Source organism: Diceros bicornis, chromosome 13, assembly GCF_020826845.1.
Source record: "Diceros bicornis minor isolate mBicDic1 chromosome 13, mDicBic1.mat.cur, whole genome shotgun sequence".
Classification (NCBI taxonomy): Eukaryota; Metazoa; Chordata; class Mammalia; order Perissodactyla; family Rhinocerotidae; genus Diceros; species Diceros bicornis.
The window spans coordinates 7,073,377-7,094,559 of record NC_080752.1 but is presented as its reverse complement, the minus strand read 5'-3'; the positions used below and the strand labels follow the sequence as shown (position 1 = coordinate 7,094,559).

The window sequence follows — 21,183 nt, the reverse complement described above, 5'->3', positions numbered from 1 at the left end:
CATTAGGCACACACACGTTTATGATTGTTATATGTTCCTGGTGAATTGACCCTTTCATCATTATGAAGTATCTGTCTTTATCTCTGGTAATAGTTTTTGTCTGGAAGTATACTTTATCTGATAGTCTAGCCACTCCAGCCTTCACAAGCTTACTGTTGGCATGGTATATCTTTTGCCTTCCATTTTCTTTTATCTTTTTTGTATGTTTACATTTAAAGTGCATCTCTTATATACAACAGATATTTGGGTTTTGCTTTTTTTATCCATTTGAACAATCTCTGCCTCTTGAGACCACAGATGTTGGTTGAGGGGTGGGTGGCAAAGGAGAGCGTGCTCAGGCCTGGTCTCATTTGTGTCCTTCTACTTGAGGATGACTGTTGGATGCTACAGACTCTATAGTAGATCAAATGGTTTGCAGGTTTTATTGGGCACTTCAGTTTGCAGGGCCTAGTTGTCCCATGGACAAGCATTCAGTCTCTATCAGGGCCCAGTAGTAAGATAAAGGTGTTTCTCAAAGGGACATCAGTTCTTTGCCAAACTGGGCCTGGCTTTTTTCATAAACCCCAGGGCCGCTTACTGCAGTGTTCCCCCTGGGCTTGCTGTAGACCCCATCAGTATGGTGATCTCAACGTGATTGGATCTGGTGGGTCGTGAAGACCAAGTGGCATATCTACCTACATTGCAGCCTAGGCCAGTTGGAGAGTTTTCCTTTGCTCTGGATTCCTCTCAAAGCTGACAGTCTTTCAGGTCACTTAGTAAATGAGTAGGGTGCAAGATACCCAAATATGATGTATGTTCCCTCAAAAATCCAAGAAGACCACCAAGTACCGTATTTCAACTAATCTAAGATGCCATCAACTGAAAGGTACACCTTCATTTATATTCCACTGTGAAGAATTTTTTAAAATACTGTCAGTTAAACCGTAATATACCATTGATTGTAAGATGAATTCCCATTTCAGAGATGTTAAAATGTGGGGGAAAACATTGTGAATGTACTAAATGCCACTGAATTGTTCACTTTGAAATGGTTAATTTTATGTTATGTGAATTTTACCCCAATAAATTATTTTTTTAAATAAGAATCAATGAAATATGCTATTCTGCCTCTTTCATATGGTAGGAGGGTGTAAAGTGAAGCAACTTGTATTTAGGAGGGGACGTTGTGACATTCCCTAGAACACTGGACCTCCAGAAACATCACTGAGATGTATTTTCGTGGGGTTTTACCTTATTTCATTGAATCTAAGATGCTTTGATTCTGGCACATTCTTGATTTACTGGAAGGTGTCAATATGAGGCTTTCACAGGGCTGTGTCACTATTTCCTCCTGCTGACAAGGAATGTCAGAAGTCACTCATTAGCCTCAGCAGAGGAAGAGGAGCCACTTCTGCTAGCAAGGGAGACTCAACGGGGTAGGATTTTGGACGCTCTGAATCATCTGAATGCTTTCTTTTCTGGTCAGCACTCCAACATTCACATAAGAGTCCTGGCAAGGCTGTGGATTTAACTGACACTGGACTGCAGTAATTCTCAGTAATTGAGTAATTCTCAAAGTGAAAAAAATCACACTTTGAGTTTTATTTTTGTAATCAGCCCCATGACTACAAGAGATAAATTATTTTTATCATAAACATTAGAAAGTCAATGGTTTAGGACTTGCCTTGAGCCAAAATTTTAGGGTATTGACCTTGACATTCTTTTTCTTTTTTTTTTTTTAAAGATTTTATTTATTTATTTTCTCCCCCCAAAGCCCCAGTAGATAGCTGCATGTCATAGGTGCACATCCTTCCAGTTGCTGTATGTGGGACGCGGCCTCAGCATGGCCGGAGAAGCGGTGCGTCGATGTGTGCCCGGGATCCGAACCCAGGCCGCCAGCAGCGGAGCGCGCGCACTTAACCGCTAAGCCACGGGGCCGGCCCTCTTTTTCTTTACTCTGTCCAGACAGACACCCCTCTTCACTCTAGTTCACAGATACTTTCTGCCCTCCATCCTTTTCTGTGGCAGAGGACATTTGGTTCCCTAAAGATTTGCCGTCAACGCCTCTTTCATTCAGATGATAACTGATTGCCAGTGATAATCTATTAGCAGCAGGCCAAGGGCTGCCTTTGGTAGTAGCTGGATTTTCTCCACCCAAAAGTAAATACCAAATTCATGCCTGCTCTGATACCAGTTTCTTTATCAGTTAAAGCTCATAGCTCTTAGTTATGCTTTCTAGTAAAAACAAGTAGCCAAAATTGTTCCAAGAATTAGAAAACCGAATAGAGCAATAACCATAGAAAAACTAAAAATATTGTTATTGAGCTACAATTTTAAAAGGTAACAGGCTGAAAATGATAAATAAATGAGTTCTAGTTGGTCTTCAAGGAACACATTATTCCTCATTTATTCAAGTCAACTTTAGAGCATATAAGAAGTTGAAAATTTTCTTGATTCAACTTATGGAAGTAGCACCAAATCAGAAACTAATAAAGAGAGAAATGACTTTGAAGAATACATAATTTTCACTTTATGTAAACTATTTAAGAAAATAAAAAAAGGCTGAACATCCTGCTCACTGATCAGGGTGCATGGTGGGGTGGGGCTGGAGGGCGGGACAGGCAAGGTACACTCGGGGTTGGAAAAACCACGCTAGGCAAAGAACTTGTGTCAACAGGACTGAAATACATTTATGTGGGTGATTTAGCTGGAGAAGTCTGCTCACCAGATATCATGGAGTCTAGCAAGATGGCTTCTCCCAAGAGCATGGTGAAAGATGCAGAGATGATGGCACAAATCCCGAAGCATAGGGAGATTACAGAATATGAGGCAAGAGTTACAAGTCAGATATTGCAGTTTGCCTTCCAATTTGTGACCACAATTCTAGATGATGCAAAAATTTATTCAACCCACGCTAAGAAAACTGTTGATGCAGATGATATGCGATTGGCAATTGGGCGTTGCCCTGACCAGTCTTTTACCTCTCCTCCCCAAGAGATTTTTTTTTTTTTTTTTTTTTTTTTTTGCTTGAGGAAGGTTAGCTCTGAACTAACATCTGTTGCCAATCTTTCTCTATTTTGTATATGGGTTGCTGCCACAACATAGCCACTAATGGGTGGTGTAGGTCCACACCCAGGAACCAAACCAGGGCTGCCATGGCAGAGCACGCCGAACTTAACCACTAGGTCATGGGGCCAGCCCAAGAGATTTTTTTATTAGATATTGCAAAGCAAAGAAATCAAACCTCTTTGCCATTGATCAGGCCATATACAGGCCCTAGGCTGCCACTTGATGATAATGCTTGACTGCTCCAAACTTTAGACTTAAGTCTTTACAAAAAAGGACTTTTTTTTTTTTTTTTAATGAGGAACATTGCCCTGAGCTAACATCTGCTGCCAATCTTTCTCTTTTTGCTGAGGAAGATTAGCCCTGAGCTAACATCTGTGCCCATCTTCCTCTATTTTGTATGTGGGATGCCGCCACAGCATGGCTTGATGAGCAGTGCATAGGTCTGTGCCTGGGATCTGAACCTGTGAGCCCTGGGCTCGTGAAGCAGAGCGTGCACACTCAACCATTATGCCACCTGGCTGGCCCCCAACAAAGACTTTTATTCTGCAGGAAGAATAACAGTTCCATGGTTAAGTGTTGGCTCAGCAGACCAAGTGCTCCCTCTGTAGGCACACCAACCCCACAAACCATGTCTGTTTCAGCTAAGGTAGGGACTCCAACGTCCCTCACAGGGCAAAGATTTACAATGCAGATGGTCACTTCACAATTCCAAGCTGTAAAAACATCAATTCCTGCAACATCGCCTGTTCAGAATGTTCTGATTAATCTATCATAAATGGGGTCCAAAAACATTTTTATTACCACTAATAGTGTCATCACAAAATACTGCCAATGAATCATCAAATGCATTCAAAGAAAAACTGAAGGTGATGACGATGACAATGATGATGACCATGATTATTTGTAACCTAGCCTTGATGCATGTAACATGTATATCTGGTCTTGAATCTGTTGTACTGAAATTAAACATGCCTGCTGGATATTTTCAGGTTGTTTTTAAAAACTTAAATAGTATTTAATGAGTAAATATAGTTACCATGCTTTTCAATTAAGATGTTGGATTTTCTTTAATAGGATTAATAATGGATTTTCATCAGCCTATAAGTGTCAAAAATAAAGTTGTTATTCATTAAAAAAAAAGAAAGAAAAAAGAAAAGATGGGAAGCTACCCAATACATTTTACTGACCAGCATACCCTGACACCAAAGCCAGAGAAAGACAGCAAGAGAAAAAATATATACATGATGCCACCTAGGAACAATGAAGCAAAAATCCTAAATAAAATGTTAACAAATTAAACCCAGCAGTGTATTAAAAGAATAATTCATCAAGTCCAAAGAGGATTTATCCCAGCATTGCTAAGATGGTTCAGCATTAGAATATATATCACTTTAACTTATTATAATAATAAATTAAAAATATGATTCTCTTAATTCAGCACCCATTAATGATATAAAAGAAAAAAATCTCCTAGAAAACTAGGAAAAGAACAACCTTAATTTGATAGTTTGTTTTTAATAAAACAATGATAAAATCCAGTAAACACCATACTTAATGGTGAAACAATAGACACATTCCAACTGAAGTCAGAAACAAGACAAGAATGACCTTTATCACCACCAATATTCAAAATGGTATCAGATGTTCTCTCTAAGTCAGAAGGAAAGCAATAAGAGGTTTAAACATTAGAAAAGATGCAAACTGTGATTATTTGCAGGTGACACTATTGCTTACATAGAAAAACCTAAGAAAATCAATTGACAAACTATTAAAATTAGTAAGAGAATTTAGCAAGGTGACCACATACAAGATCAATGTACAAAAATCAATAGCTTTCCTATATACCAGCAATAACCAATTAGAAAATGTAATAGAAAATAAGATTCCATTCACAATAACAACAAAAGCTATTAACCACCTAAGAATAAACCTAAAAATAGAAATTATTTGGGGCCCTTAAGGGTAGTTCAAAATTAGGAAATCCATCAACCTATTTAATCTCATTGATAAAATCTAATTGAAAACTATACAATTACATTATACAGCAGCAAAGAAAATTCAAGAACCATTTCTAGTAAAAACGCTAAGTAAAACAAGAGACAAGGGACATTTCCTAACTACAATGAAGAGTTGGTTTGTTTTCTTTTTCCGAGAAACTAAGAGCGAATATATTAAATGGCTAAATATTAAATGCACTGCCATTAAAGTCAGGGACAAGGCAGGGACCATCGCTATCCCCGAAAAACATTTTGTGTAAAAATGAAATAGAAGATTTGAAAATGAGAGTAACAACTTCCTATAGCAGACCCCACTTCAGAATCTGCCAAAACACAGAAAAGAATGCCCCCCTCTATAAACAAGACTTTGATTTTATATTACACAATAGGATGGAAATTGAAGTCTCCCTCAGAGACAGAGACTGATAAGAAGGGTCTTACTTTCTTTGTTCCTTCTCAAAGCCATCGCCACACACTATCCAGATATCACTCATACTGTCCTTGCCCTCTGCTTGAAGGGAAGATGTTTTTAGGTATCTAAACAGTCCTGAGACCCAGAGCTGGTTTTGGCAATGGGGCAACAGGAACTGACGGCAGAAGGATGCCTGAAATGCAGCCGTGCGCCTGAGGGTGCAGACAGCTGTCATAGCGCTGGAGGTGGGGCTCCGACATGCTCACCGCTTTCCTCAGGCTCACAAACTGCGGGCACGTGTGGATATCCCGTCACAACCCTCACCTTGTTTGGGATACTGAGGACTAGGTTTATTCCTATTTTTTTTAAGAAAGAAAAAAACACCAAGATGGGTTCTAAACAAAGTCGGGGGTGGAGCGTGTAAGCAGGAGGTTTCCTGAAGTTAATGTTTGCTCCTCGTCTCTAGGAGAGGAAACCCACACGTGGTTTTGGAACAAAAGCCAGAGTAAGTTGGAGGTGAGATGGGGTATTTTTAACCCCCTATACCTCCTCACGTAGACAGACAGAGTACTGGGGGTTGAGGTCCTTGAGAAGCACCCTCTGAAGCAGAGGTACTCTGATCTCTGTTTAGGGAGTACTCTTGGTACCAACACCTGTAGAGGGAAAGGGGCAAAGCAGGTTTGGGCTTTTCTATTATTAACATTATTCTGTTAGTTAAAGGGAGAAGTTGGACTGTGATAAAATCTCAACAAGGCCTCAGTTGACCCCACAAGGTGCTCTGAAGGTGGGATAATCCTTCAGAGTTGTCTCCAGACGGGGTGAGGCAACAGGCCCCTATACTCCTCTGTCAACCAGTCATCAGATGTGGGTTATCCTGGGACGGGGAATGACCTTGGGTTAGGTGACTCTCTTCAATGAAGGCAATTTCAGTTTCAGCTGCGGGGAGAATCCAGCCTTCTCAGCAGCTGAGGGAACCCAGGTGACATAGTATAGCACCCACTAAGCAAAGTAACTAGGATAGAAAAGGAAAAAATGTGTAGACAACATTTTTGACAATGTTTCAACAAAACAGGGGACAAGATATCCCCCACAAACCCTGGAATATGAGCTGGTGGAGCCAAACAACAGTAAGACCTGGGTGGTATAAACAACAGTGAAAGAGAAAGCACAGAGAAGCCAAAGGATGAATCTAGACGTCATCAACAAGTACTCACCTTCAAAAGGAAGGCTACCATCCAGAGTGGAGAACTTGGCTGGCAGAACTGAGAACAGTCCAAGTGGGAGGAGGATACACAAGCTTTGATATTAAGGTGGGCACAAGGGGGCTGCAAAACGGTCTGAGGGAACTGGGGCAGTCTGGGTCCTCAAGGCTCCAGAAAATATCCAACGAGAGGACAGAATGCTCCACTCACTGAGAAAAAAACTAATGGGAATAGTGTACAAATTGATCAGGGCAAATATTCTGGAGATAAAGAAGAAAGAAGGGTTAGCCATTTGTTGGAGAAAGAGCAAGAAGGGATAGATATCTGCCGGGGCCAGCCCAGTGGCATCGCGGTTAAGTTCGTGTGCTCCACTTTGGTGGCCCGGGGTTAGCAGGTTCAACTCCCGGGTGCAGATATATGCACCGCTTATCAAGCCATGCTGTGGCAGCATCCCACATACAAGACAGAGGAAGATGGGCACAAATGTTTTGCTTCCTCAGCAAAAAGAGGAGGATTGGCAACAGATGTTAGCTCAGGGCTGATCTTCCTCACAAAAAAAAAAAAGGAGAAGAAGAAGAAGAAGGGATGGATATCTGAGACTACTGGTGAGGTGGTAACACTGATCAAATATACTTCTTAATACTTCAGAGTAACAATATAAAAGGGATCTCTAGAGCCATGAAACTAAGAAAAGTCTCCTGGTCCAGCCCCACTCCAACATGGAAACCTGCTTCTAAAAGCACAGGGAAACCAATCTCACTTAAATATGAGCAACAGAGAAGGATTTTGGTTAAAGCCAAGAGAAACTGTAAGAAAAGGATAAAAATAATAAAATACCTGCAGAAAATGAGGCAACCAGAAAAATATGGCCATGAAGCAGAAGATTGTAACTTAATATTTTAAAATGAACAAAAGCAATTAAGGAAATAATAGAAGCTATGAGACGGTAATACAAATCAAAATTTTAAAAGCTCAGAAACAGACTGGGTAGGCAACAAGAAAATGTGAAAAAAGAACAAATAGAGCTCAGAAAAGAATTAGAAATAATAGAAAGATGTTTCAGAGACAAAGACTGGGCAGAAAGAACCAAACAGGCAATAAACAGCACTGATAATTACATAAATGGAGGATGAAAGGGAGAAAAAGTAAAGCAACCAAATAAAAATTAAGAAAGATATTATAAAAAAGCTTTGAGAGAAAGTGATATAGAAAGTGGGCAGACAAGATTCAGCGTACATACAATAGGAGAACCCAAAGAAGAAAGTCAAAGCAATGAAACAGAACAAATACTAAGAAATGTAATCCAAGAAAACCTTCCTGCAATATAAGAAGGTACACATACAACATCAGAAAGCGTACACTACATTTCTGATAAAGTTAGCCCAGAGTGATCAACACTGAAACATAGTCTAATAAAAATATTGGACTTTACAGAAAAGAAAAAACAAATAATCTGAGTATCCAGGCAAGAAGACTGAATTACTTATATGTAAAAGAAAATCAGATTTGCACCAGTGTTTTCAAATGAAGCATTTTATGCCAGAAGACAATAAAGTAACACACTCAAAATACTCAAGAAAATGTGAGCCAAGCATTTTATATCCAGCTAAACTGAACCTTAACGTATAAAAACCGTAGATAAGCTATGAACATGTGAGAGCTCAGGAAATATTTTGCTCTCGAGAGATCATTCTTGAGGAATCTAGTGGAGAATAAACTTCAAACAACCAAGAAATAACTGGAGAAGCTTCATCATAAGAATTGGTGGTAAACATTGAATATATTTCGTTGTAGAACTAAAAATAATACTGTATTGAGGATAACAGTGACAGAATGGTACGTATTTTTATAGGCTCTGACAATGTAGATAAAGTACAATATCAAAAATGGAGGAAAGAAAGGGAGAATATATGGAAAATTGGATAAGCTCATAAATTGCTTTGTAGTTAAGAGGGAGTAATGATATATTACCTTAAAAAGATGTCAGGGAGATGAAGGAGAAGATGAAGAAGTTGTAACTAGTTAATTTTAATATTGCTCAAAGTAGGGAACCAACAGACTATTATCTAAAAAAAAGAAGGAGAATGGTATTTTGCAAATGTATTGTTATAAAGGTAATAATTAGAAAAAAATATAAAACTCTCTAAATTCCCAAAGAAGTATTTTTTAAAAGAGCTAGAGAGTAAGAGAGAGAGAGAAAAAACAGATGACCATATAATGAAATATTTTATAATTGAAAAAAATTGGTTTTTATCAATGATATAAATGAAGCTAACACATATTAAGTGGAAGTATCTTCAAATTGTCAAACAAAGCAAAGTGTAACCCTACGGTACATATAAAACATACCTAAAGCAAAGAGATTAAGAAAGTTTAAAAATAAAAGGATGGGGGCTGGCCTGGTGGTGAAAATGGTTAAGTGCGTACGCTCCGCTGGGGCGGCCTGGGGTTCGCTGGTTGGGAACCCCCAGGCGCGCACTGACGCACCCCTTGGCAAGCCATGCTATGGTGGCGTCCCGTATACAGTGGAGGAAGATGGGCACGGATGTTAGCCCAGGGCCAGTCTTCCTCAGCAAAAAAAAGAGGAGGATTGGCAGATGTTAGCACAGGGCTGATCTTCCTCACAAAAAAAATAATAATAAAAAAAATAAAAGGATGGATCAATATATACCAGGCAAAATGTAAAACGCAAAGAAAGTAAGGGTCATGATGTTGGTATCTGTCAAGGTAGAATTCTGACCAAGAAGCATCAAAAAGAAAAAGGAGGACTTTTTATAATGCTAATGGCTAAATTAACAATGAAGATACATATATATCTACTCATAACACAGCAATCAAAAATTTCATAAAGTAAAAACTACAGGAGATGCAGACAAAATAGAGACACATTAACAAGAGAAAAGTTTAACACGTTACTCTCATTCTAGGACAAAGCAAGTGGACAAAAAATGAATAAGGGTTTAGAAACCTAATCCAGTCCTACAGAAAATGTGACTGCAGACTGGTACCAGTTCATGAACTGTGGTGACCGGATGCAACAGGACAAAAAGCCTGCTCCAAGAAGTGAAATCACTGCACCACTTCCTTCACTGAGAAAGTCTGCTACCAAAAGAAAAAAAGAAAATCAGCTGAACTATTATGGGCTTAATGACATAGTAGACTTGCTACTTTGAGTGGCGCTGACCTAAACAATGTAATCGATATGGTAACTCTTACAAATATATATCAAATTCTGAATCTCAATAGTAGAGAATACACCTCCTTTTGAAATGCACATGGAATGTTCATAAAAATCGTATCTTAGGCCATAAAGAAAAACTGCAATAAAATGCAAACAGAGCTCTCTGACTACAATGCTAGAAATTGATAATAATAATAAAATTTCTTCTGCTTGGAAATTTTTTTAAATCCACATACTTTTAAATGATTCCTGCAATAAAGGGGAAATTTAAAACTTAGAATTCTTGGAAATAATACTTGTAATAATGAAAACATCACATCTGAATAAATGATCTACAGCAGAAACAATTAGAGAATTTTTCATACTATTAAATACCCATACCAATGAAAACGAAAGTAAATAAATGAAACGTTGATGTCACAAAAATAGAAAAAGATCGAAGGAAAGCATAAGGAAGGAATTAATGAGTGAAAAATGAATGAATTAAAAAAACAAACAATAAAAGTAATATATAAATAAAAAGGCTTATTTGAAAACACTAATAATGTATGCAAACTTTTAGATAACTTAATTTTTTTAAAAAAAGAGAAAGTACAAACATACAAATTAAATGACAAGGGAGACATGGTTATCAAAATAGAACCAACTAATTTGTACAATTTTATGCAAATAAATGTGAAAATCTTGATGAATAGATAACTTTCTAGGAAAATATAATTTACCAAAATTGATCCCAGTAGAGATATAAAGTCTAAACAGACAGGATTCTGTAGAAATACAAAGCTGTAAAACAGAAACCCAATAAAAAAAAGCACCAGTACCAAATGGCTTCAGACAATCTGAATGTTAAAGACTTCTAGAGCGTAGAAGACGAAGAAACACTACTAATTTCTTTTTGTGAAGCACGTATAACATTATTACTAAATGAATAAAAAGGATAAAATATTAGCAAACAGAACTCAATAGTACGTTAGATAAATACACATAACCAAGCAGAGTTTATTTCAGGAATACAAAGATAATTTATGTTCAAAACAAGACAATAATCGCAAAATGGAGTCACTTATGCTAAGCCTCAGGTCACCAAACTAAGACGTGACTTAATTACAGTTTCGACTCTCTCAGAAACGGCACCTTAAACCAGTCAATCAGGAATCTCCTGATCAGCGCTAGTTAGGTAATCTGCTCGATAGACACCAGCCAGCCCCTAAAAGAAAGAGACCTTGCCACAACCAGTTCGCTTTTTGCTGGTATAACTTCTCTGCTCCAGCTCTCTCTTGCCTATAAAAATCTCTCATTTTGTACAGCTCCTCTGAGCTCTTTTCTATCTGCTAACTTGGATGCTGCCCAATTCATGAATCATTGAAGAAAGCCAATTTTATTTTTTAACAAATATCAGGAAATCTTTTAACATAATGTATCAAAAAAATACGTCCAAGAAGAAAATCAACTGATAAACCCCATAGATGCTGAAAAGGCATTTGACAGAATTCAAAGCACATTTATGTTAAAGACTCAATAAAACAGAAATTGAGTGATATTTCCCTTACATATCTTTACCCCAAATTTAGCATCTTAATTAATGGGCAAACACTAGTGACTTTCCTGCCTGTGATATAATAAAAAAATTGGGGGGAGTTTTGTCCCAGGTTCCTGGCACAGAGTTTCAAAAACGCTTGGAATTTCCTGAGTGATAGGAGTGTCTTGTTCATAACCAGCCCCTTGATACTTGAGTCTATATACTCAATACTTTATAAAGCCAACTCTTGAGTTTACGATAATGAGGTGATTCATGGCAGTGATTCATGGGAGGAGGGGTCTGGTAGCTTCAGGATGGGGGCTGAGGCCAGAGGAACCAACCACGTGATTAGAAGGTTTGAACTTTCAGCCCCACACCCTACCTCAGGAAACGGTGAGAGGGACTAGAGATTGAGTTCAATCACGAAGCCAGTAGTTTAATAACCTTGGGCTACAAGGCTAAAGGAGCTTCTTCTGTTGGGGAACACCTTAATAGGCTGGAAGGACTCAGATTCTACAACAAGAGGGCACGGAAACTCTGTGGCCCAACCCCTTCCCCCCAAACCTTGCCCTATGTATCTCTTCATCTGGCTATTCATTTGTACCCTTTACAGTAAAATGGCAATTGTAAATACAACACTTTCCTGAGTTCTGTGAGTGGTTCTAGTGAATTATCAACCTGAGGGGGTGGTGGGAAGTCCCAAATTTGTAGGCAGAAGTGCAGGTGGCTTGGGGACACCCATGACTTTCAGCTGGCTTCTGATGTGGGGGCAGTCTTATGGGACTGAGAACCTTAACCTGTGGGGTCTTGGCTAACAGTGGGTAGTTCGTGTCAGAATTGAATTGAGTTGTAGGACACAAGAGGTGTTGGAACTTACTACAAAAATCAGAAACAGAACAAGGATGCCCACTATTTTAATACAAGAGAAAGCATTTAGAGGCATAAGAATTGGAGAAGAAAAGATAAAATTACATCTCTGTGCAGATGATATATTTCTAGAAAACTTATAAAGAATGAGAAACCTTCTATGAACAGTAAAATATTTTGTAAAGTAGCAAGATACAAAATTAACATACAGAAATAAAGAGCCTCAGCAACCACTTGGAAGAAACAATGGAAAATGGGGTCTCAGACTCCATTTACAATAGCAAAAGCAAAGTGAAACAAAACGTGGGCACACATTTAATAAGAATTGTGTAAAACTTACATAAGGAAAACTATAAAATATTCTTATAGGACAAAAAGTAGACTGGAATAAATGGAAAAACATATTAGCGATCAGAGGAATCAATATCAGAAAGATATCTATTCTCTTCAAGTTAAAATTTATAAACTTAATGTGATCTCAATAAAAATATCTTCAGATTTTTTTTTTTCCGGAGCCAGACAAGTTTATTATAAAGTTATTTTGGAAAATACATACAAGACTAGCCAGGAATCTCCTAAAAAAGAAGAGCAATGGGGGACTAGCCCTACCCCACATTAAAACATTGATAAAGACCCTCTGATTAAAACATTATGGCATTCGTGCATAAATAGACAGATAGCTAATGGAATAGATTATAAAATCCAAAGATAGACTCAAAGGCATAAGGAAATTTAGTGTGTGATAAATAAATGGTGTTGGAATGACTGATAGGCATGTGGATAAAAATAAAATTGGATCCATTCCTCACACCTTACACTAGGATAAATTCCAAATGGGTGAGATATCTAACTGAAAAAAATATCAAGTAATAGAAATACTAGAGGAAAACATAAGGCAATTTCGTTACAACCTGGGAATGAGGAGGACATTCCTAACTATAATTCCATATCTGGATTCAATAAAGGAAATATGGATAAATTTGTTTACCTAAAATTAAAAAAAATAAAAAATAAATGCATGCCCAAAATACCATAAGCAATGTCAAAAGTTAAATAAAAAACTGAGGCAAAATTGTAACTAATAACACAAAGGGCCAATATCCCTAATATATAAACATTTTCTAAATATTGAAGATAAACTCAGGGCCGGCCCCGTGGCTTAGCGGGGCAGCTCCGCTGCTGGCGGCCCGGGTTCAGATCCCGGGTGCGCACCGACGCACTGCCTCTCCGGCCATGCCGAGGCCGCATCCCACATACAGCAACTAGAAGGTTGTGCAGCTATGACATACAACTATCTACTGGGGCTTTGGGGAAAAAAATAAATAAATAAAATTATGAAGATAAACTCAAATACTAGTCTAATAACCCAGTAAAAAAAAAATAGGACAATTATAGAAAAATAAATGCAAAAAATTCTTAAATATAGGAAAAAATGCTCAACCTTGCTGATAATAAGAGAAATGCATGTTAAAACTAAATGGAGATAACATTACTTATCTATCAGATTTGCAAAAATCCCAAACTTGACCATACACTGAGCTGGTGAGACTTCAGAGAAACAGATACTTTCTTGCATTGCTGATGGGGATGAAAAGTGGTATAACCATGGAGGGGATTTTACAATATCTAGCAAAATTACATACACGTTTACCCTTTGCCCAAGCAACTTCCCTTCTAGGTACATATACCTAAGATAAAATGACAAAAATTTGAAATGATGAATGCTCAAGGCTATTTATTGCAGCACATTTTGTAATAATAAAAGATTATGAACAGCCCACATGTCTATCTATAGAGGACAGGTGAATAAACAACAGTGCACACATGCACTGGAATACTCTTCAGCTGTAAAAAGAATGAAGACTATCTCTATATATTGCCAAAGAGTGATCTCCAGAATAAAGGTGAAAAAAGTAACATGCAGCAGAGTGTGCACAGTATCATACTTTTTGTGTAAGAACGAAAGGAAAATAAATAAATATATATATACACACATATTTGTTTCTATTTTCAAAAGTTAAAAGTGTGTAAAAAGTGTAAGCCACAGCCGGCCCTGTGGCTTAGCAGTTAAGTGCTCGCGCTCTGCTGCTGGTGGCCCAGGTTCAGATCCTGGGCGCGCACCGACGCACCGCTTCTCCGGCCATGCTGAGGCCGCGTCCCACATACAGCAACTGGAAGGATGTGCAACTATGACATACAACTATCTACTGGGGCTTTGGGGAGAAAAAAAAAAAGGAGGAGGATTAGCAATGGAAGTTAGCTCAGAGCTGGTCTTCCTCAGCAAAAAGAGGAGGATTAGCATGGATGTTAGCTCAGGGCTGATCTTCCTCACAAAATAAATAAATAAATAAATAAATAAATAAATAAATAAATAAATAAATAAATAAATAAAATAAAAGTGTGTAAAACAAAAACTAATAAAAATGATTACCTATCAGAAAAAGGATAGGGATAGAAGCTGTATCTTTCTGAATATACCTTGTTTTATAGTTTGGATATAATAAAATATACACATAATTAAAAAACAAATCTAACTACAAAAGAAAAAAGCAATCACTATTTTTAAAAAATTCAATAAAAACAAACCTATTTATCTATCAAGTCGTGTCATAACCATACAGAGAAGAATTCTTTCAAGTGACTTTGAGACAGTGTATTGGCTGTACAGTGTACAATGAGATAGATTTGAAGGACAAACAAAGAAATCTTAAACAATACTCAGTAGACTTACTGTCAGTAATAATATTGCTATTTCAAAACTACTATATTCATATAATAGGATAAAGTAAATGTCATTGGGAACCAAGATTTTCAGTATAAGAGAAAACAGTATGTACATATAAAATCAATGAAGTAAAAATTATATAATCTTTAATTTGAATCGAAAATATCAGTATGAACTCTTGACTGCTTACTCTCTTTCTAAAAAATAAGTATTTCCTTTTTCTGTTCACTGAAAAGCCCTAGAAGCGGTGACAATTTAGTAGTGATGAGTACCCCTACTGGTCAAATTGTCATCTCTAAAATGCCATTTCCTTCTAAAAGGTACCAGGGCTCCTTGGAGAAATGGCCGATTCCAACACTGGAGCAGGAAATATACAGAATGGGCCTAGGATATCTTGTACCTGAAAGTAAAGCCGCTATCAAAGACACCGGCTCATGTCAAAATGACGGAGTCACCAACTGGAAGAGGCTCTCACTGGCCAAATATGGAACAATTCCAGCATCAAGAAGAATTATGACGACAGTGAATGAAAACACAGGGAATATATAAACACCCGTGAGTTCATGATGATAATTTTTGAAACCTCATTGCTACATGCTGATCTTTTGTGAGTCATTGTTTTGAATATCTATTGCTGCATAATAAACCACTCTCAAAACTTAGTGGCTTAAAAAAGCAAAAACCTCATTGGTCCCCTCTGGATGTTGCTAGGGTACCATCTCAACATTCTGAAAATTGATTTTTTTTTTTTAAAAAAAAAGGATGTAGCTGCCTTTTCTGGAGATCCTGTGTTTCAGGCTATCCAAATCAATGATGCGGGAAAGTTCTTTATAGAAAAACCACAGCTAATAAACGCAGAAGAAATGATGGAAATAGAAAAATCACTATTTTGCGATCCCTTATGAAATAATGGATCTAGGCAGTGATCATCAAGTGCTACTAAAACTATCGGGTGAAAAGTTGATGGCAAACTTGAAGCCAGGCTGAAAACACCTGAACCCACTGATCAATCTCAACACCATTAAAAGCTGGACAATGTCATGTGCCTCCTGATATGATGCAATAGAATGCATAGAGCCCCACTTACAAAATATTCTTTTTTTTTTTTTTGTAAGGAAGATCAGCCCTGAGCTAACATCCGTGCTAATCCTCCTCTTTTTGCTGAGGAAGACCGGCCCTGAGCTAACATCTATTGCCAATCCTCCTCCTTTTCTTTTTTTCCCCCAAAGCCCCAGTAGATAGTTGTATGTCATAGTTGCACATCCTTCTAGTTGCTGTATGTGGGATGCGGCCTCAGCATGGCCGGAGAAGCGGTGCGTCGGTGCGTGCCCAGGATCCGAACCCCGGCCACCAGCAGTGGAGCGCGAGCACTTAACCTCTAAGCCACGGGGCCACCCCCAAAATATTCTTGACAAAAAAAAAAAATCAAACCTCTAGGGCTTGATTTATAATTTTTTACAAGATTGATTACAAATTCAAATCCAGAATGTGAGAAATCCCACATGACAAATTACTCAGTTTCCTCAACAAATAAATGGCATAAGACAAAACCAAAATGAAACCAGTAACAAAAAGAGGAGTCATTCTATTAGTTAAAAGAAACTTAAGAGTAGCAAAGTTCAGCCCCAGCAAGATGGCAGCCTCCTTGGAGTCCAATTACTGGGAAGGTGACTGGGGGTTCCCATCATACACAGTGAGTCCCTGGTGGTGATAGCTTATGCCAAATTTGCTCGTGCACTCTTTTTTTTTTTTTTTGGTAGTTTATATACTTGTTTATTTATTTAATTGAGGTCATATTGGTTTTTAACGTTGTTTAAATTTCAGGAGTACATTATTATATTTCTGTTTCTGTGTAGATTGCATTGTTTCTCTGGTGCACTCTTTTTTTTTTTTTTAAGATTTTATTTATTTATTTTTTTCCCCCCAAAGCCCCAGTAGATAGTTGTATGTCATAGCTTCACATCCTTCTAGTTGCTGTACGTGGGACGCAGCCTCAGCATGGCCGGAGAAGCGGTGCGTCGGTGCGCGCCCGGGATCCGAACCCGGGCCGCCAGCAGCGGAGCGCGCGCACCCAACCGCTAAGCCACGGGGCCGGCCCTCTGGTGCACTCTTAAACATCAATATCATAGATAACACATGGAGAGGTTCAAGAGGAGATGTACCAATTTGGACAACAACACTGTTTGTCAGCCAGAAAAAATACTAAACTTTTTAAGAAAACAGGAATATAATGCTGATTATGAACTCTCAACAAAACAAGGGGCAGACACACTGGCTTACATTGCTCTCCTCGAAAAGAAGCTTCTTCCTGCAGTGCTCCCACATTTTCGACAGAGGTGATAGTTGAAATTCTTTACTGTGATAAAGCTATGGTTTTGGTTTGCTCCATGAATTCCTTTTCTCTTGAGTTTGATCCTTCCTGGAAGAATGTCTAAGGGAGACCTGAATAGGCTTCTCCCGACCAGAGGAGAGCCTCACCTCTACCACCTCTGAGATGTAGAAGCACAGATGTACAAAGCTGCCAAGGAGTGCCTAAACCCTCTGTCAAACAGATTGGGAACGTCTCCGTTTTTCTTTGGAGATACACCTTCTACCTTGGCTGCCTATGTGTTTAGTTTCCTTGCTCCTCTAAGTGCACTGTCCTAAAGTTCAGTTACAAGAACATTTGAAACAGCTCTCCACTGAGCTTTGGGATGACATCCTAAACAGTTATTTTAGGCTTAGTCTTGGAGATGGATGACAATCTTGCCAAAGCCCTCAACTTCCTCCTTGACGTTGGAAGAGGTCATTGAGAGAACATGACCTCTGGTTTACCGGTGAGCTGGACCTAGGCAATCAGAGGCTCCTTACCCCCTCCTGTGTCCTTGGAATGTACTTTCTGCCCACTGTTCCCACACTAGGAGCCAGTTCAAGGATGCTGCCTTGAGAGAGTATGTGTTGTTGAGATCATTTGGACTGGATACATGACTGAACCCCGTTAGGGTCTCTATATAAACTTTTAAGATTCTGGTGGGTAGGTGCAGAGATCTACTCATCTTGCAGCTGCCTAAGACAGGCCTCATAGGTAAGTTTTCTTGCTTATTAAAACTGCCACCTACCAATCTGGAGTGGTCTGCCTCTTTCTTTTGTCTCCCCTTGCCCTCCATGTACAGGGGCCAGTTTCAAATTCACCCTGAGAACTCCTAAGATCGCAAACCAACACTCAGAAACTGCCAACACTCAAGTTGACTCCAGCAGAGGAAGAAAGTAATTCCTTACACTGGCCATCAGCCTGACAGTTGTCGTGCATTGTGCCTAAGCTTTTGCCTTTGAGTCACAGGATTGTTGCAGAAATCTCTTACACGAAGCAAATGCAAAAATAAAATACTGTTAATAGGTATAAGGAAGACTCTAGGGGCCGGCCCGGTGGCCTAGTGGTTAAGTTCACACGCTCTGCTTGGGTGGCCCGAGGTTTGCAGGTTCGGATCCTGGATGCAGACCTATGCACCGCTCATCAAGCCATGCTGTGGTAGGTGTCCCATATATAAAAAAAATATGTAGAAGAAGATGGGCACAGATGTTAGCTCAGGGCCAATCTTTGTCACAAAAATAAATAAAGATAGCATTTAAAAAAAAAAAGGAAGACTAAAACAAAGGGAACTTTCTATGCCATCTTTTTTTTTAATTAGGAAGCTTGTATTTTAATTTAGCAATGCACTTTATATAATATCAAGATGAACATTAAATGAACTTGGAGGAAAAAAATACATTATGCTGTATGTATTTTCAAAAAAACAAAAACCTGCCTTAATCTTGGCAGTTTGCCTTTAGTTCACATGTTTCTGACCAAAAGCTACAATTCTGTTCTGCATGTGCACTCTTAATTTATTCAAGTTAATTTATTCAATTTATTAGTTTTCTTAGACCAGTCTGAAATCTAATATGTGGCTCTTTGTCTAAGTCTTTTTTCTTCTGTTTAGAAACCTGATGCGGATGTTAGGAACTAGGAAAAACATAAATTACTTCAAAAGAAAAGCCTGTATTTAACTTTGAAACAAAAAGACAGAGACTTAAGAAACCTACCAATCAAATGCAAAATGTAGATTTCGTTTAGATCCTGATTTTACATAAACCAACTATAAAAAGACATTTTGAGACAATTGGGGAAAACTGAACATGGACTGATTATTAGATGATACTAAGGAATTATTGTTAATTTTGCTGGGTATGATAATGAAATTGTGGTTATATTATGGTTATAAAATAAGTCTGTATTAGAGATTTCTACTGAAGAATTTACAAGTGAAATGATGTGATGTCTTGGATTGTTTTAGAATACTTCAGCAAAAGAACAAAAAAGCAGTGGTGGGAAGGATAGAGTATAAATAAGGGCAACAGAGTGTTGATAATTGCTGCAGCTGAGTGACAGGTGTATGGTGGCTTATTACACCATTCTCTCTACTTTATGTATGTTTGAAATTTTCCATAATAAAAAGGTATGAATTCCCTCACTCACATGTCTCTCCAGGTGAAGCTATTGAACTCAAAGAGAAAGATCAAGTGTTAGATCAAATAAAAATTTTATAATATAAATTACTTTCTTTAACTTGCTTTCTTTGTTCTTGAAAGCCTTTTAACAGATAGAAGTTAAAGTATTATGGAAAAATAAAAGCCCGTTGTCACAGTCTGTTAATCCCATATGCTTCCCATGAGAAGCATAAATAGTTAAACGGCGGTTTTATGGGATCCAGGGCCCACTATAGGAAAACTTCCAAAAGGGCTCTTGAACACTCCATCCTTCCTTTTCTTCTTTTTTATTTTTTTTTCAATCAATGGGGGCAGAAACAGGGAAAAATTGAGGCATGAAGTAATCTCTTATTGGATAGTTAGAGTAAAGTAAAGATGGGGGCTTTGGTTTCAGATACTCTGGTGATAGAAACATAAGTATCTGTATGCTACACAGGAAAGATAGTTCTGTTTGCAGGCATCTACTGAAGGAAAGAATAGCAGAAGATCATCACTATGTTGGATGACACTAAACAACCAGGAAACATAATATTATTAAACCCTTTTAAATCCTTTAGTAAAAGAGATAGGCCTTGGAATGTTTTCCATGTAGATTGGTACAGAGAAAAAGGCAGAACCCAAGCCTATGACTGTGAACTATTTAGCAGTAGGTGGAGTGTCAGACACCTCGTGGCTGGATTAGGGGCAATTGGAAATGAAGGCAATATTGTTGCATTAACAGAGAGGAGATCTTGAATGAAAAGATAGGTACTTTTACTAACTTTGTAGCCTCCCTACAAGGCATCCAGGTACAGAAAGGCTCTCATGGGAAAAATAGTTTGTTTTAAAAGTGATATAATCACAGAAAGGAGACTTTCTTCTGCTTTCAGATGCAAAGGATACTGTACGGGTTTCCTAGGGCTGCTGCAAGAGCTCCCTGGACCCAATTCCAATCTGTGTGTGGAGAGGCTTCCCCATACCAATAGGCAGTTCTCAAATGCCGGCAGTGTGTCCAAGAATTCAACTCAATTCTGACACTATCTACCAGAGATAGATCAGATTCCACAGGTAAAGGGCTCAGTCCTGCAAGACTGCCCTCCACGTCAGACACCAGCGCAAACCCAGGTTGTTACCTGTGCTTCTGACCCACCGCCTACAAACCAGGAGTTCTCATGACCCCCTCCTGAGGTTCAATTAGTTTGCTAGAATGGCTCACAGAACTCAGGGGAACACTTACTTATGTTTACAGTTTATCAGGATGTGACAAGGGATACAGATGAACATCCGGATGGAAGAGGTGCGTAGGGCAAGGTATGAGGGAAGGGATGTGGAGCTTCCGTGCCCTCTCTGAAGCGCCACACTTCCAGCACCTCCATGGGCTCACCAATCCGGAAGCTCTCTGAAAAAGGGAGCCAACAGCTGTCCTCTTGGGTTTTAAGGAGGACACAGTCATGAGTGACTAAGTCATTGGCCATCCGCCATTGATTCGACCTCCAACCTCCAGGCCCTGGAAATCAGGGGAGGGACTGAAAGTTCCAGTCCTCTGAGCACATGGCTGGTTCTCCTGGCAGCCAGCTCCCACTCTGGGGCGGGGTCCAAAAGTCACCTTCATTGACATAAACAAGAAATCCCAAGGGTTTTGGGAGCTGTGAGCCAGGAACTGTGGATGAAGTCTCATATATATGAGAAATATATTTTGGTCATCTGAAAGACCGAATATATATTTCTTATAAATCACAATATTTCA

General features: G+C 38.6%; 2 pseudogenes; both read left to right on the top strand.

Moving 5' to 3' along the window:
* Positions 1-2,639: 2,639 nt before the first annotated feature.
* On the top strand, positions 2,640-3,955 carry LOC131412393 (transcription initiation factor TFIID subunit 9-like; annotated as a pseudogene).
* Positions 3,956-16,584: 12,629 nt separating this feature from the next.
* Positions 16,585-17,691, top strand: LOC131412392 (metaxin-3-like; annotated as a pseudogene).
* The last annotated feature ends 3,492 nt before the right edge of the window (positions 17,692-21,183 follow it).